Source organism: Scyliorhinus canicula, chromosome 10, assembly GCF_902713615.1.
Source record: "Scyliorhinus canicula chromosome 10, sScyCan1.1, whole genome shotgun sequence".
Classification (NCBI taxonomy): Eukaryota; Metazoa; Chordata; class Chondrichthyes; order Carcharhiniformes; family Scyliorhinidae; genus Scyliorhinus; species Scyliorhinus canicula.
Window position 1 is genome coordinate 155,948,896 of NC_052155.1, and position 14,477 is coordinate 155,963,372.

Here is a 14,477-nt window from a genome sequence, read left to right on the forward strand (position 1 = left end):
AATGGCCTCCTACTGCGGCATAAATTGTCTATGATTCTCCGTCACCTAAATTAGCATCTGGAATGAACCTGTTCTCTCGCAACCATGCATGCATACCTCTGCATGTTTAGTTTCAATGCAGGGTTGGCATGGTGCCTCACGGCACCGAGGACCCGGATTCGATCCAGCTCCGGGTCACTGTCTGAGTGGAGTTTGCACATTCTTCCTGTGTCTGTGTGGGTCTCACTCCCATAACCCAAGTGGCAAGTATTTATTGCCCATCCCTAACGGCCCTTGAGAAGGTCATGGTGAGCTGCCTTCTTAAACTACTGCAGTCTATGTGGTATAGGTACACTCTCAGTGCTGTAAGAGCAGGAGTCTCAGGATTTGACAGCGTGACAATGAAGGAACAGTGATATATTTCCAAGTCAGGATGGTGAGTAACTTGGAGGGAAACATCCAGGTGGTGGTGTTCCCCTGTGTCTGCTGCCCTTGTCCTTCTTGATGATAATAGTCATGAGTTTAGAAGGTGCTTTTGAACGGGCTTTGGTCAGTTCCTGAAATGCATCTTGTCGATGGTATACATTGCTGCCACTGTTCATCAGTGGTGGAGAGAATAAACGTTTGTGAATGAGGTGCCAATCAAGCGGACTGCTTTGTCCTGGATGGTAGACAGAATCATAGGATCCATACCATGCAGAAGAAGGCCATTTGGGCCATCAAATCTGCACCGACCCTCCGAAAGAGCTCCCTTCCTCGGCCCACACCTCCACCCTATCCCTGTAATCCCACCTAATCTTTGGACACAAAGGAACAGTTTACCATGGCCAATCTACACATCTTTGGACTGTGGTAGGAAACCGGAGCACCAGAGAAAAGCCACACAGTCACAGGGGGAATGCACAAACTCCACACAGTCACCCGAGGTGGAATCGAACCCGGATCCTTGGTGCTGTGAAGCAGCAGTACCAACCACTATGCTGCCAGGCCAACCCAGAAGCAGCTGTCAACCTTCTTGAGTATTGTTGGAGCTGCAGTCATCCAGGCAAATGGAAGTATTACCTTGTACTACTGACTTGTGTCTTAAGAGATTTTGGACAGGCTTTCAGGAGCCAGGAAGTGAGTTACTCACCGCAGGATTTCCAGCCTTTGACCTCCTCTTATAGCCACAGCTGGGCCTAATTCATTTTATAACCAATGGTAACCCCAAAGATGTTGATAGTATGAGATTCAGAGATGGAAATGCCATTGAATGTTATGGGGCGATGGTTAGATTCTTGGTTGTTGGAGATGGTCATTGCCTGTCATTTTGTGTGGTGCCAATGTTACTTGCCACTTGTTAGCCAAAGCCTGGATATTGTTCAAGTCTTACTATATTTGGACATGGACTGCTTCAGTGGCTGAGGAGCCCCAAATGGTGCTGAACATTGTGCAGTCATCTGTTCTATGTGAAACCCATGATAAGCCTTATCCTGTACATCGTTAAAAGAATGTTTAATAAAGTTTACCGGGGCGGCATGGTGGCACAGTGTTTATCACTGCTGCCTCACGGCGCCAAGGACCCGAGTTCAATCTGAGACCCGGGTCACTGTTTGTGTGAAGTTTGCACATTCTCCCCGTGTCTGTGTGGGTCTCACCTCCACAACCCAAGAAGATGTGCAGGTTAGGTCGATTGGCTGTGCTAAATTGCCCATTAATTGGAAAATAAATAAATAAATAAATAAATAAAGTTTACCAACACCCTTGCCTCTCGCAGCTTCAATCGATCATTATCAAGGTCAACCGAAGCTAAGGACAGCAATGATGAAACAGAAGAGCTCAAAGAAAGGCTAGAGCAAAGAAAAGCCACAGAGAACATATTTCCCTTACCAGAGTGCTTCAAGCACCTGGAAGGCTCAGATCAAACCAAGCCAGAACTGGTTTACCAGAGACAGGACCACTTCCAGACTAGCAGTAAAAGCCCATCAAAGGCCCTTCTATATGTCATAGGCAGTGTTGCATGTGACACCATTGTCAGGCAGGGCATAAATGAAGAAAGATCGACATACAAAGATGTTAAAACTTTTGAGACATATTTTGGTCTGAGAAGGAACACAATCATCGAAAGGGCGAAGTTGAATACATGTACCCAAACACCAGGAGGGAACACCGATTCCTTCATATAAAGATTCATATTCACAGGATATGGAGCCCTGAAAGACAAATTAATTCGGCATCACGTCACATAGGGGACTTGGAGGAGACTTTATCAGATTTTCTGCCATCAGGGGGGGATTTGACACGATTAAAGGCTGTGCAGCTAACAAGGCAAGCAAAAGGGAGAAAGCAAGATTGTGTAATTATCCGAGGAGACAGAGAGATAGTGGGGAGAAAAATAACCGACACTGCAGTTTGTAAGTCACAGAAGCAGCTAGCAGCTGACTAAAAAACCCACTCAAAAATTACAAAAGAGTTGAAGAAACCGCCATTACTCAGTGTTCTCACTATGACTCCGCCAGTGCAAACAGTGCCCTGCCAAATATGCAGAGCACCATTACCCTGAGATGAGGGGACATTTGAAAACTGTATGCCGCAGCAAAAAAACAAATTCAGAAATTTAAGGAGGAATCAATTAAAGCATATAGCATTCAAGAAACTGAAGATGCAAAAAGCAATGAAGTGCCATTCTTGGAAGAAATTACAGGATAAAATTGCCTTAGCTCCAACTTAGGAGCTGTCATTATGTTACTAAAATAGTTTATTGCCACACACCATTGCAGACAATGGCCCACAGTTTGCCAATAAATGTTTTAAGCAGTTCACAGATGCCTATGGTTTTGTCTAGTGCACAATTCAACTAAACAGGGATCACAACTCAGCAGATACCACATATCGATTAAGAAAATTGAATGAGGGGACTATTGTTTGATTGTCAGAACAAAATGGACAGTCTACTTGCTGATGACAAGACAACAACGTGGCTGTATATATATTCAAATTGTGCATTTCAAATTGCAAGATGTTTGAGCAAACAGTAATACTTCAGGAGTAACTCGAGTCATTTGTATCAATTGGTCTTGGTTCCTCTGGTATACTTTGTATAATAAATTCCTGCAATGAATATGAATTTTAACACCACTTAGCTGAGCTTCACAGCTTATAGTGCCATTACTTCTAGCATATCAGACAACTGGCTAAATCTATTCAACTCAACATAACAAACGCAAAGAATTCAACCCTAAGCATCACAGGTTGGGGGGGGGGGGGGGGGGGGGGGGGGGTGCAGAAAGGCCAGTTTCTTTGAGTCTCGCATGCTATGAAGCTTTTTGAAAAACATGATCTCCATGCAGAATTGATCCTGGCTTGTACTCCCAATGAGTTAGGCAGGACTCCAGAAAGGCTTCCCAAGCCTGCAGCTGCTATTCGGAGCAAGAGAAGCATTCCTGCTCCTCTTATCCAACAAAATTGTGAAAACACATAATCTTCTTCCCAAAGCTGACTTTGCCTTACTTCAGGTGCAGAGTGTCCCAAAGCTTGCGAGCCATGGTTGGTCAGGGTGAAACCTGCAAACGTGGCTTAAATCTAAGGCTGTTAGCCTCATTAAAATATGTAACAGCCAACATGATTCCTCGTCCCATCTCCAACAAACGAGGAAGGGTTAGGCTGGATAGATCACTGTCAGGTTAGCACAGTAAGAAGTCTTACAACACCAGGTTCAAGTCCAACAGGTTTGTTTCAAATCACTAGCTTTCGGAGCACAGCTCCTTCCTCAGGTGAATGAAGATGTAGGTTCCAGGAACATACATATAGACAAAGTGAAAGATGCAAGATGATGCTTTGAATGCGAGCATTTGCAGGTAATTATGTCTTTACAGATCCAGACAGAAGGGTAATCCCAGGTTAAAGAGGAGTGAATTGTCTCAAGCCAGGACAGTTGGTAGGATTTTGCAAACACAGGCCGGATGGTGGGGGGTGAATGTAATGCGACATGAATCCAAGGTCCCGGTTGAGGACGTACTCATGTGTGCGGAACTTGGCTATAGATTTCTGCTCAGCGATTCTGCGTTGTCGCGCGTCCTGAAGGCTGCCTTGGAAAACGCTTACCCGAAGTTCAGAGGCTGAATACCCTTGACTGCTGAAGTGCTTCTCGATTGGAAGGGAACATTCCTGCCTGGCGATTGTCGCGCGATGTCCGTTCATCCGTTGTCGCAGCATCTGCATGGTCTCACCAATGTACCACACTTCGGGATATCCTTTCCTGCAGCGTATGAGGCAGCCAACATTGGCTGAGTCGCACGAGTATGTATCACGCACCTGGTAGGTGGTGTTCTAACATGTAATGGTGGTACCCATGTCGATGATCTGGCACGTCTTGCAGAGATTGCCATGGCAGGTTTGTGTGGTGTCGTGGTCGCTGTTCTGAAGGCTGGGTACTTTGCTGCAAACAATGGTTTGTTTGAGGTTGCGCAAACCATGTCCATATGTTCTGGGCATGTCCGAAGCTATGGGGATTCTGGCAGGGATTTGCAGAGGTCATGTCCACGGTGCTAAAAACAAGGGTGGTGCCGAGTCCAGAGGTGGCGATTTTTGGAGTGTCGGAAGATCCAGGAGTCCAGAGGGCGAGAGAGGCTGACGTCTTGGCCTTTGCCTCCTTGGTAGCCTGGAGACAGTTATTGATAGCATGGAGGGACTTGAAGCCCCCGAAATCAGAGATCTGTTAGTGACATGGCCAGGTTTCTCAGACTTGAGAAAATTAAGTTCGCCTTGAGAGGGTCAATGCTAGGGTTCATGCGGAGGTGGCAGTCATTTGTTGACTTCTTCGGGGAAAACTAAATGTCAGCAGAGGCAATAAGAAAAAGTGGGTGGGGGGAATGTTAGGCTATTTTCTCTTTAGGGTAGGTGGGATTTGTTAGGGATGGAGATGGTTTATGCACTATGTTTATATTTGTATTTGTACTGTTTACTGTTATTTTTATTATAAAATTATAAATACCTTAATAAAATGTTTTACAAAAAAAGGATGCGGCAAATATTAATGGTAGGCCAGAGGATTGGGAAAGTTTAACCAGTAATAGGTGACCAAATAAATCAGATAAACTGTGAGGGTAAACTAGCAAGTAATATTAAAATGGACAGTAAGAGCTTCTTTAAATATATAAAAAGGAAGAAGTCAAAATAAACATTGGTCTCTTAGAGTATGAGACTGGGGAAATGCCGTCTTGATGAGCTGAATGGCCTCCTTCTGCACTGTAGGGATTCTATGATTCTACGAATAATGGGGAACCAGGAAGTAGCAGAGGAGTGAAACAGAAATTTTGTGTCAGTCTTGACAGTAGAAGACACTAACAGCTTTTCAAATATACTAAATAATCAAGAAGAATGGTGGGGAGGAATTAGTTACAGAGGCAGTGGACGCACTGATAGCAATCTTACAAGAAGTGGAAAAATCATACCCAAGAGTCTATGGAGCGATATAGACAAGTTAAGTGAATGGGGAAAAACTTGGCAGATAGAATATTGTGGAGGGAAATGTTAAGCTGCGCTCTTTGGTGGGAAGAATAAAGGAGCTGAATATTATTTAAATGAAGAAAGGCTGCAGAAATCTGCAGCACAAAGGGATTTGGTAGTTCTCGTGCATAAATCACAAAAAATTAGCATGCAAGTTCAGCAGGTAATAGGGAAGGCAAATGGAATATTGACCTTTATTTCAAAGGGAATGAAATATAAGAATAGTAAAGTCTTGCTAAAACTATACAAGGATCTAATTAGACCACATCTGAGAACAGTTTTGGTCCCCTTAGCTAATGGAAGATATACTGCCCAGAGAAGGTTCACTAGGTTGATCCCTGGTATGGAGGAATTTTCTTATGAGGAGAGGTTGAGTGGATTTGGCCTGTACTCATTGGAGTCCAGAAGCATGAGAGGCAACCTTATTGAGACATATAGGATTCTCAAGGAGCTTGACAGTATAGATGCTGAGGTTGTTTCCCTTTGTGGGAGAGTCTAGGACCAGAGGCCATCATCTCAGAGAAAGGGGTCAGCCAGGACGAGACAGGGGTGTCCCCTGTCCCCCTTGCTCTTCGCGTTGGCGATTGAGCCCCTGGCCATGGCATTGAGGGAATCAGGGAACTGGAGGGGCCTGGTGCGGGGTGGGCAGGAGCATAGAGTGTCGCTTTATGCGGACGACCTGTTGCTGTATGTGGCGGACCCATTGGGGGGGATGCCGGAGGTGATGAGGATTCTTAGTGAATTCGGGGGTTTCTCTGGGTATAAGTTGAACCTGGGCAAGAATGAGTTGTTTGTGGTGCATCCGGGGGATCAGGAGGAGGGGATTGGTAGGCTCCCACTGAAGCAGGCAGGGAAGAGCTTCAGGTACTTAGGTGTCCAGGTGGCTGGGAGTTGGGGGGCCCTGCACAAGTTCAACCTCACAAGGTTGGTGGAGCAGATGGAGGAGGAGTTTAAGAGGTGGGATATGTTACCGCTGTCACTGGCGGGGAGGGTGCAGTCCGTTAAGATGACGGTGCTCCTGAGGTTTTTGTTCCTGTTCCAGTGCCTCCCCATCCTTATCCCGAAGGCCTTTTTTAGGAGAGTCAACAGGAGTATCACGGGATTTGTGTGGGTGCATGGGACTCCGAGGGTGAGAAGTGTGTTCCTGGAACGGGGCAGGGATAGGGGGGGGCTGGCGTTGCCCAACCTCTGTGGGTACTATTGGGCTGCCAACGCAGCAATGGTGCGTAAGTGGGTAATGGACGAGGAAGGGGCAGCATGGAAGAGGATGGAGGCAGCGTCATGTGTGGGCACGAGCTTGGAGGCGCTGGTAACGGCGCCGTTGCCGCTCCCTCCAACGAGGTATACCACGAGCCCGGTGGTGGCGGCTACCCTCAAGATTTTGGGGCAATGGAGACGGCATAGGGGAGAAGTGGGGTGCTCGATGGAGGCCCCGATACGGGGGAACCATCGGTTTGTCCCAGGGAGCATTGATGGCGGATGTCTGGGCTGGCACAGGGTAGGGGTTAGGAGGTTGAGGGACCTGTTTGTGGAGGGGAGGTTCGCGAGCCTGGGTGAGTTAGAGGGGAAGTTTGGGCTCCCCCCGGGGAACACGTTTAGGTACATGCAGGTGAGGGCGTTTGCCAGGCAGCAGGTGGAGGGGTTCCCCTTGCTGCCCCAACGTGGGGTGCGGGACAGGGTGCTCTCGGGGGTGTGGGTTGGAAGAGGGAGGATTTCGGACATATACCGGGTGATGCAGGAGGTAGACGAGGCCTCGGTGGAGGAACTGAAGGGTAAATGGGAAGAGGAGCTGGGTGAGGAGATTGAGGAGGGGACATGGGCGGATGCCCTGGAGAGTGAATTCCTCCTCTTCCTGTGCGAGGCTTAGCCTCATACAGTTCAAGGTGTTGCATAGGGCCCACATGACTGGGACGAGCATGAGTAGGTTTTTTGGGGGCGAAGACAGGTGTGCTAGGTGCTCGGGGGGCCCAGCGAACCACGCCCATATGTTTTGGGTGTGCCCAGCGCTGGGGGAGTTTTGGAAGGGGGTTCTGGTTTGGTGGGAGGGAGAACTATGTACATGGGTTTGTGGGATGTGGCAGGTATTATTTCTTTCCCTTTTGTTGTGTGGGTGTTCTTTTGTTTTTTCTTTTGTTTGTAGTTGCGTTTGAAGATGGGTGGGTGTTGTTCTTGGAGTGTTACCACGGTTGTTTTGTTAATATAGTTGAGATGTTTATATTTTGTAAAAATTTCAATAAAAATTATTTTTTTTAAAAGAGAAAGGGGTCGGCCATTTAAGACAAAGATGGGGAGGAATTTCTTCTCTCAGAAGGTATTGCATCTGTGGAATTCTTTACTACAGAGAGCTGGAGAGGCTGGGGTATTAGGTATGTTGAAGGCTGAGATAGTTTTTAATCAGGAAGGGAATCAAATGTTTTGGGGATAAGGCAGGAAAGTGGAGTTGAGGATTATCAGTCATGATCTCATTGAATGCTGCATGCAGACTCGATAACCGTATGGCTTATTTCTACTCCTACGCCTTATGGTTGCCTCAAGGTATTAAGAGAGAGCATTCCCAATGTGTCATGTATTCTGTATTAAGAGACAGCTTATCATGGACCCAAGGTAACAAGATTTGTTAACCACTTCTAGTGATCATGTTAATTAATATGATCAAAGGCAAAGACGTCATATGCTTTCCCAAAACGATAGTTTTCTTGATGTTTATGGAAAGGGTGAACAAGATATGGGCATCGGAGAGCCAAACCATGAATCTGTATAGCTTGTTTCTGTGCTGACAGATCTACAATGAACATGATCTTGTCCAGATGCCAGGTCCAAGAGAAATGTAGGGAAGAGGTGATATGTCTTTACCTTACATCTGTTGATCTAAAACATTTAACATTGTCAACAGACAGGACTCTACAAGATTATGTGGAAATTGGCTGTCCACTAAGCTCCTCAGTCTTACCCGCTCCTTTCATGATAACATTCACTGTACAGTGCCTCCAACCTGTTTGGTATTTCATGCACCTGACCTTTGCCTCCCCTGCGCATACGGAAGGAGTTTATTTGCATATTGGCTCTATCAATTCTACAATAAAAGGAAAATACTGCGAATGTTGGAATCTGAAACAAAAACAGAAAATGCTGGGAAATCTCAGCAGGCCAGGTTGAAGGCTAGGGAGTGGAGTCCAGGAGGCTGGTTGAAAGGATTTATTGAATTGTTATTGGGGGGGAGGGGGTGGAGCACGGCAGACACCTGCCTAAATAAGTGAACATGGAGACAGAGAAAATGTGAGAATTGGTCAGACTGCAATCTTTCCAGGATGAACGTGGAGTCGAAAATACAGCATGCATATTATTCAGGAACAACAAAGTATTTGGAAAAGATGGGGGGGGGGGGGGTGGGGGGGGGGGGGGAAGGGGAGGTGAGGTGGCAGTAATATTTTGGGAAGACCTTGTCATGTTGGAAAGAGAGGATGTCAATTATTGTAAAAACCCATCTGGTTCACCAGTGCCCTTTAGGGAAGGAAATCTGCTGTCCTTGCCTGGTCTGGGCTATAAGTGACTTCACAACTACAGCAATGCGGTTGGCTCTTCACTGCCCTTTACTCAAGGGCAATTAGGAATGAGCAACAAATGCTGGTCTGGCCAGTGCTGCCCACATCCCATAAAATATTTTTTAAAAAGCTACATGTTGTGAGTGACATGCACTAAAAAAGCTGTATACACAAATGTTTGTAAGCGGTTAGAGCGCGCAAATCACAGAATTATTACGCCGCAGGAGGAAGCCATTTGGCCCATCGTGTCTGCACCAGCACTCCAAAGGAGCATCAGGACACAGTGCCATTCTCCGGCCTTTTCCCCGTATCCCTGCAAATTATTTCTCATCAAGTAATTTTCTAATTCCCTCTTGAATGCCTCAATTGAATCTGCCTCCACCACATTTTCAAGCATTGCATTCCAGACCCCAATTGCTTCTTTTGCAAATCACATTAAATCTGCCCCCTCGTTCTTGATCCTTTTCCAAGCAGGAACAGTTTCTCCCTCTCTGCTCTGTCCAGCCCTCTCATGAATTTGAACGTCTCTATCAAATCTCCTCTCAGCATTCTTCTCTCCCGGGAGAACAGTCTGGTGGCACAGTGGTCAGCTCTGCTGCCTCACAGCGCCAGGGACCTGGGTTCAATTCCAACCTTGGGTGACTGTCTGGAGTTTTCACTTTCTCTCCGTGTCTGCGTGGGTTTCCTCCGGGAGCTCCAGTTTTGTCCCACAGTCCAAAGATGTGCAGGGTAGGTAGATTGGCCATGCTAAATTGCCACTTAGTGTCCAAAAGGTTAAGTGGGGTGACTGGGTTAGGGGATAGGGTGGAGGTGAGAGCCTAGGTAGGGTTCTCTTTCCAAGCGTTGGTGCAGACTTAATGGGCCGAATGGCCTCCTCCTGCATTCTAGGGATTCTATGATATACGATCGAACCTCTCCGATCTTCACCATAACTGAAGTTTCTCATCCTGTAAACCTTTTCTGCACTCTCCAATGTATTCACATCCTTCCTATAGTGTGGCGCCCAGAACTGTACACAGCACTCCAGCCGAGGTCTAACTAGTGTCTTGTATAAGTTCAACATAACCGCCTTGTACTTGTCCTCTTGGCCCCTATTAATAAAGGCCAGAATACTCTATTCTTTACGAACTCCACTCCCCACCTGCTCTGCTACCGTTATGCACAAATACACCCAGGTCCCTCTTTTCCTGAACCCATGATGATTCCAATATCTAAGCAATTTCTACAGATAAATAAAACAATAGTCCTCGCATTGATGCTTGAGGAACACTTTTGTCTATCATCCTCCATTCTTAAAGACACCAATTTACCACAACTTGTTGTTTCTGTGGTTAATCCAAATTTTTTATCCATACTTACACTGATCCTCCTATTCCATTTGGTATTTCATATGGTAACTTTGTTTAATGGGTTTCTGAGATCGACAAAGAAAACATCCATTTATTTCCATTCATCAACTTTTTCTGTTGCTTCAGCAGGAAAATTCAATTAGAGTAATCAAGCATGATCTGCCGTTTACAAATTCGTGCAGGCTCCCCTTACTGAACTCAAACCTCTCCAAGTGCCTGTTGTTACTTTTCGACTGATTATTGTTTTGAAAATCCTTCCCAATTCTCTGGCACACCCCTGTATTTTTAAAATTCTTTCACGGGATATGGGCATCGCTGGCAATGGCCAGCATTTTCTGCCATCCCTGATTGCCCTTGAACCTGAGGGCTTGCTAGGCCATTTCAGAGGGCAGTTAAGTGTAAACGGTTATCAATCTGAAGTCACAGGTTGCCCACACCAGGTATGGAGAGCGGAAGTCCTTCCTGAAAAGACAGTGATGAACAACAATCAATGCTAACTCCATGGTTGCCATTGCTGAAACTAATTTTCAATTCCAGATTTTATGAATTAATTAAATTTAAATTCCATGAGCCACCTTGGTGGAATTTTGAACCTGTGACGCCTGAGCATTGGCCTGGACCTCTGGAGTACTATTCTAGTGACATTACCACTACGCCAAATCTCCCTCAGGGAAGCTTGGAAGCTTACACCAGGCTCTTATGAGGAACTGTTTCAGCTCAGCACGAAGTCACTTATGTTTATCCATGGACATGAGACATCGATTGTAAATCAATACCCATTTAATCCTTTCCTTTCTCTTTTGGCTTTTCTCATCTTGCATGGGGTTGTCACAACGCTGGTTGCTTACCCTTCAGATCAACCATCACTTTTGGATTTGATTTTACAGCCAGATACCCTTCCTCCGATAACCCTAAATTCATACTCACTAAATAATTTACCAATTAATCTGAGATCTTTTTTTCATTCATGGGGTGTGGGTGTCACTGGCAAGGTCAACATTTCTTCTTTATCTTTAACTCCAGCAACACGGTAGCATTGTGGTTAGCGCAATTGCTTCACAGCTCCAGGGTCCCAGGTTCGATTCCGGCTTGGGTCACTGTCTGTGCGGAGTCTGCACATCCTCCCTGTGTGTGCGTGGGTTTCCTACGGGTGCTCCGGTTTCCTCCCACAGTCCAAAGATGTGCAGGTTAGGTGGATTGGCCATGATAAAACTGCCCTTAGTGTCCAAAATTTCCCTTAGTGTTGGGTGGGGTTACTGGGTTATGGGGATAGGGTGGAGGTGTTGACCTTGGGGAGTGTGCTCTTTCCAAGAGCCGGTGCAGACTCGATGGGCCGAATGGCCTCCTTCTGCACTGTAAATTTTATGATAATCTATGATAATCTCCCTTTGAGAGGCATGTGCTGAAACACCTAATTGAGCTTCTGCAGTCCATGTTGCATAGGGGACACCACACTGCTGTTAGGAGGAACTTCCAGGATTTTGACCCGGCAACAATAAAAAAAAAGTAATATATTTCCAAACCAGGACAATATGTAACTAGGAGGAGAACTTAAAGCTGGTAGTTTTCCCATGCATCTTCTGCCCTTGCTTTTATTGGTGATAGAGGTCTCAGGTTAGGAGGTGCTGCTGAAGGAACTGCTGTTGGTGAGGTGTTGCCGTGCATCTTGTGGAGGGTACATACTGCAGGATTTATTTGATGGAGGAAATCAATGTTTTCTGAGTTGCACTATGCTTTTTGAAGATCTTATCATGTTATTTGAAGCTGAACAGAGAGTTCCTGCCTCAAAAACAAGCACAAATTGCCAAATTTTCAAGTCCAAATCTTTCTCATGATGAGACTCACAAAGTCTTTGCTAAAATGTGCACGCAGAGCTGGGTAAATCTGATAAATGGAATGGAATTTGAAATAAACAGAGAAGGAGATGTCAAGTAACTTACATGAAAGGGCGACAGTAAATATACAAACAGAATAATTAGTTATCTCCAGATGGATAAAATGAGAATGAACGCAGCAAATGATGTCAACATGAATGAGTTCCAAACAGCATTCAATAACATCTGGTCTACATCATTAATTAAAAAATTAACAGGCGAAAGTGGATACAAAATTAAAAATAAAATGATGGGGCCTGTGCCTTGCAAATGTTGTGCCACGTAGGAACTCGAGAACAATTCACGTGTCGTGATAACTACGGGCGCAGGAATTGCTTCCAGTTCCTCAAACCCGAGCTCAGAATTTCTGAGCTTGTGAAACAGCAGGAATCGCTGCAGGGTCACATGTTCTAGGAAGAGGAGGTACCAGTTAGTTCAGCTGGCTAGACGATTAGCATGCAGATCAGGGTCGGAATTCTCCGGCCGCTGAGATTCCCTGACCGGGATTCTCCGAGCCTCCGCACCACAATCGTGCTCGTCGCGGGGGTGGGGAATGGGGCATCAGACCTGCAATCGGGTCCGACACCTTCCCGCGATTCTCCGGGGACCAGAGAATTGCTGCCAATTGTGCACGTGCGGTCGACCCGGCGCCGGTCGGGGCCACTGAAGGAGGTCCCCGCGGCAATTCTCCACCGGCAGCTGGCCGAAATTCCCGCCGGCGTGGTTCACTCATGGTTCCACCCGGCGGGCACTCGGAGTGGCATCTGCGGACACAGTCGGTGGCCGTCCTGGTGGGGGGACCCGTCATCGGGGTTTGGGGGGTGGGGGGGCCTCCAGGACGGCCAGGCTTGTGATCGTGGGCCACCGATAGGCGGGCACGCATGATCTGGGGAGGCCTATATTGTTGGGGCCGGCCCGCTGTGTGGGTCCGTCATGTTGTACGGGGCCGCCGTCACAGTCAGCCGCCGGGCATATGCGCGGACCCACGGCCGGACGTGCAGGGCCCTTTATCGGCAGCCGGAGCTGCGTGGACTACTCCGGAACCCTGCTAGCCCCCTTCTAAATGGAGAATCACTCTGGACTTTCTCCAGGAAAGTCCAAAGTGATTCGCGCCCTTTTTCTCACAGGTGTGGGGACATAGCCCCATTGTCAGAGAATTCTGCCCCCTTTTCCCACTGGCAGCGCACCCCGCCCGTGGGTTTCCCGACAGCATGGGGTAGTTTCAATGGGAAATCCTATTGATAATCAGTGGGAGTAGAGAATTCTGATGCCAGCGAATGGCACGCCATCAGGAAACAAGCAACAAGGGACCGGAGAATCCAGCCCCAGGTCAACGCCAACAGCATGGGGTTTGATCTCTGTTCTGGCTGAGGTAGACTCAAGTCCTACTCCTTGCCCTACCTGCTGTGAAAAATCTTTGCAGTGGTTTGTCGAATAACTGCCCAGGACTTGCCTTTGGGCAGAAACACCAAGATGATTTTCCAGGAGGTGATCACATATCAGCTGCAGCGAGTACAGGAAAATTATAACTGGGTGGCAAGCTGGCAGAATAGGAAAAGGCAGCTAGTGCAGGCATCCTCCACGACTGTTGCAATTTAAGATATTTTTTCAGATTGTATCAACAGATTTAAAATAGATATGGAAAACAGCAAGCATAAAAATAATTACAAAGAGATGGATGACTTCAATGAGTTGCAAAGGTCCAAATTAACTAGAATTAGAAGTTGGTTGGCAAAACAGTAATTGAACAATAGGAGGTCTTCAGAGAGGAAATGATTTGTATAGAGTTGACACATATCCATGAAGGGCAAGGAAAGGGCATCCAAACCAAAGATTTAGAAATTTAAAAATAGTCAGAAACAGGAAGCTTATGACAAATGGCAGGTTCATAATACAACACAGGACCAAGCTGAATATAGAACTATCAGACGAGATCTATAAAAGGGAATACAAGGGATGAAAAGAAAGTTTTAAAATAGATTAGCAGCTCATATCAAATAGAAGCCAAAAGTCTTTGTATAAACACAAATAGTAAAAGAATACTCAACGGGATTGATTAGGGATAGGGTAGCAAACTGTGACTAAATATATTCCTGAAGGTTTCAGAACATCACTTGCCCCCATGCTCTTGCCATTAATCAAACACATCTATCCTTGTGACTGCCAACACCAACTGGAAAGCAAGAAGGCGCATTACCCAATTGGCTAATGCTTGGCTTCCAGATAAACAGCCTTCTTTTCCTACC

The 14,477-nt window shown here is 46.3% G+C and overlaps 1 protein-coding gene across 5 annotated transcripts in view; it reads right to left on the bottom strand.

The window, feature by feature from the left end:
* Positions 1 to 14,477, bottom strand: part of oxr1a (oxidation resistance 1a) — a 576,817-nt gene that overhangs the window by 419,657 nt on the left and 142,683 nt on the right. The gene's annotated exons all lie outside the window — the stretch shown is intronic.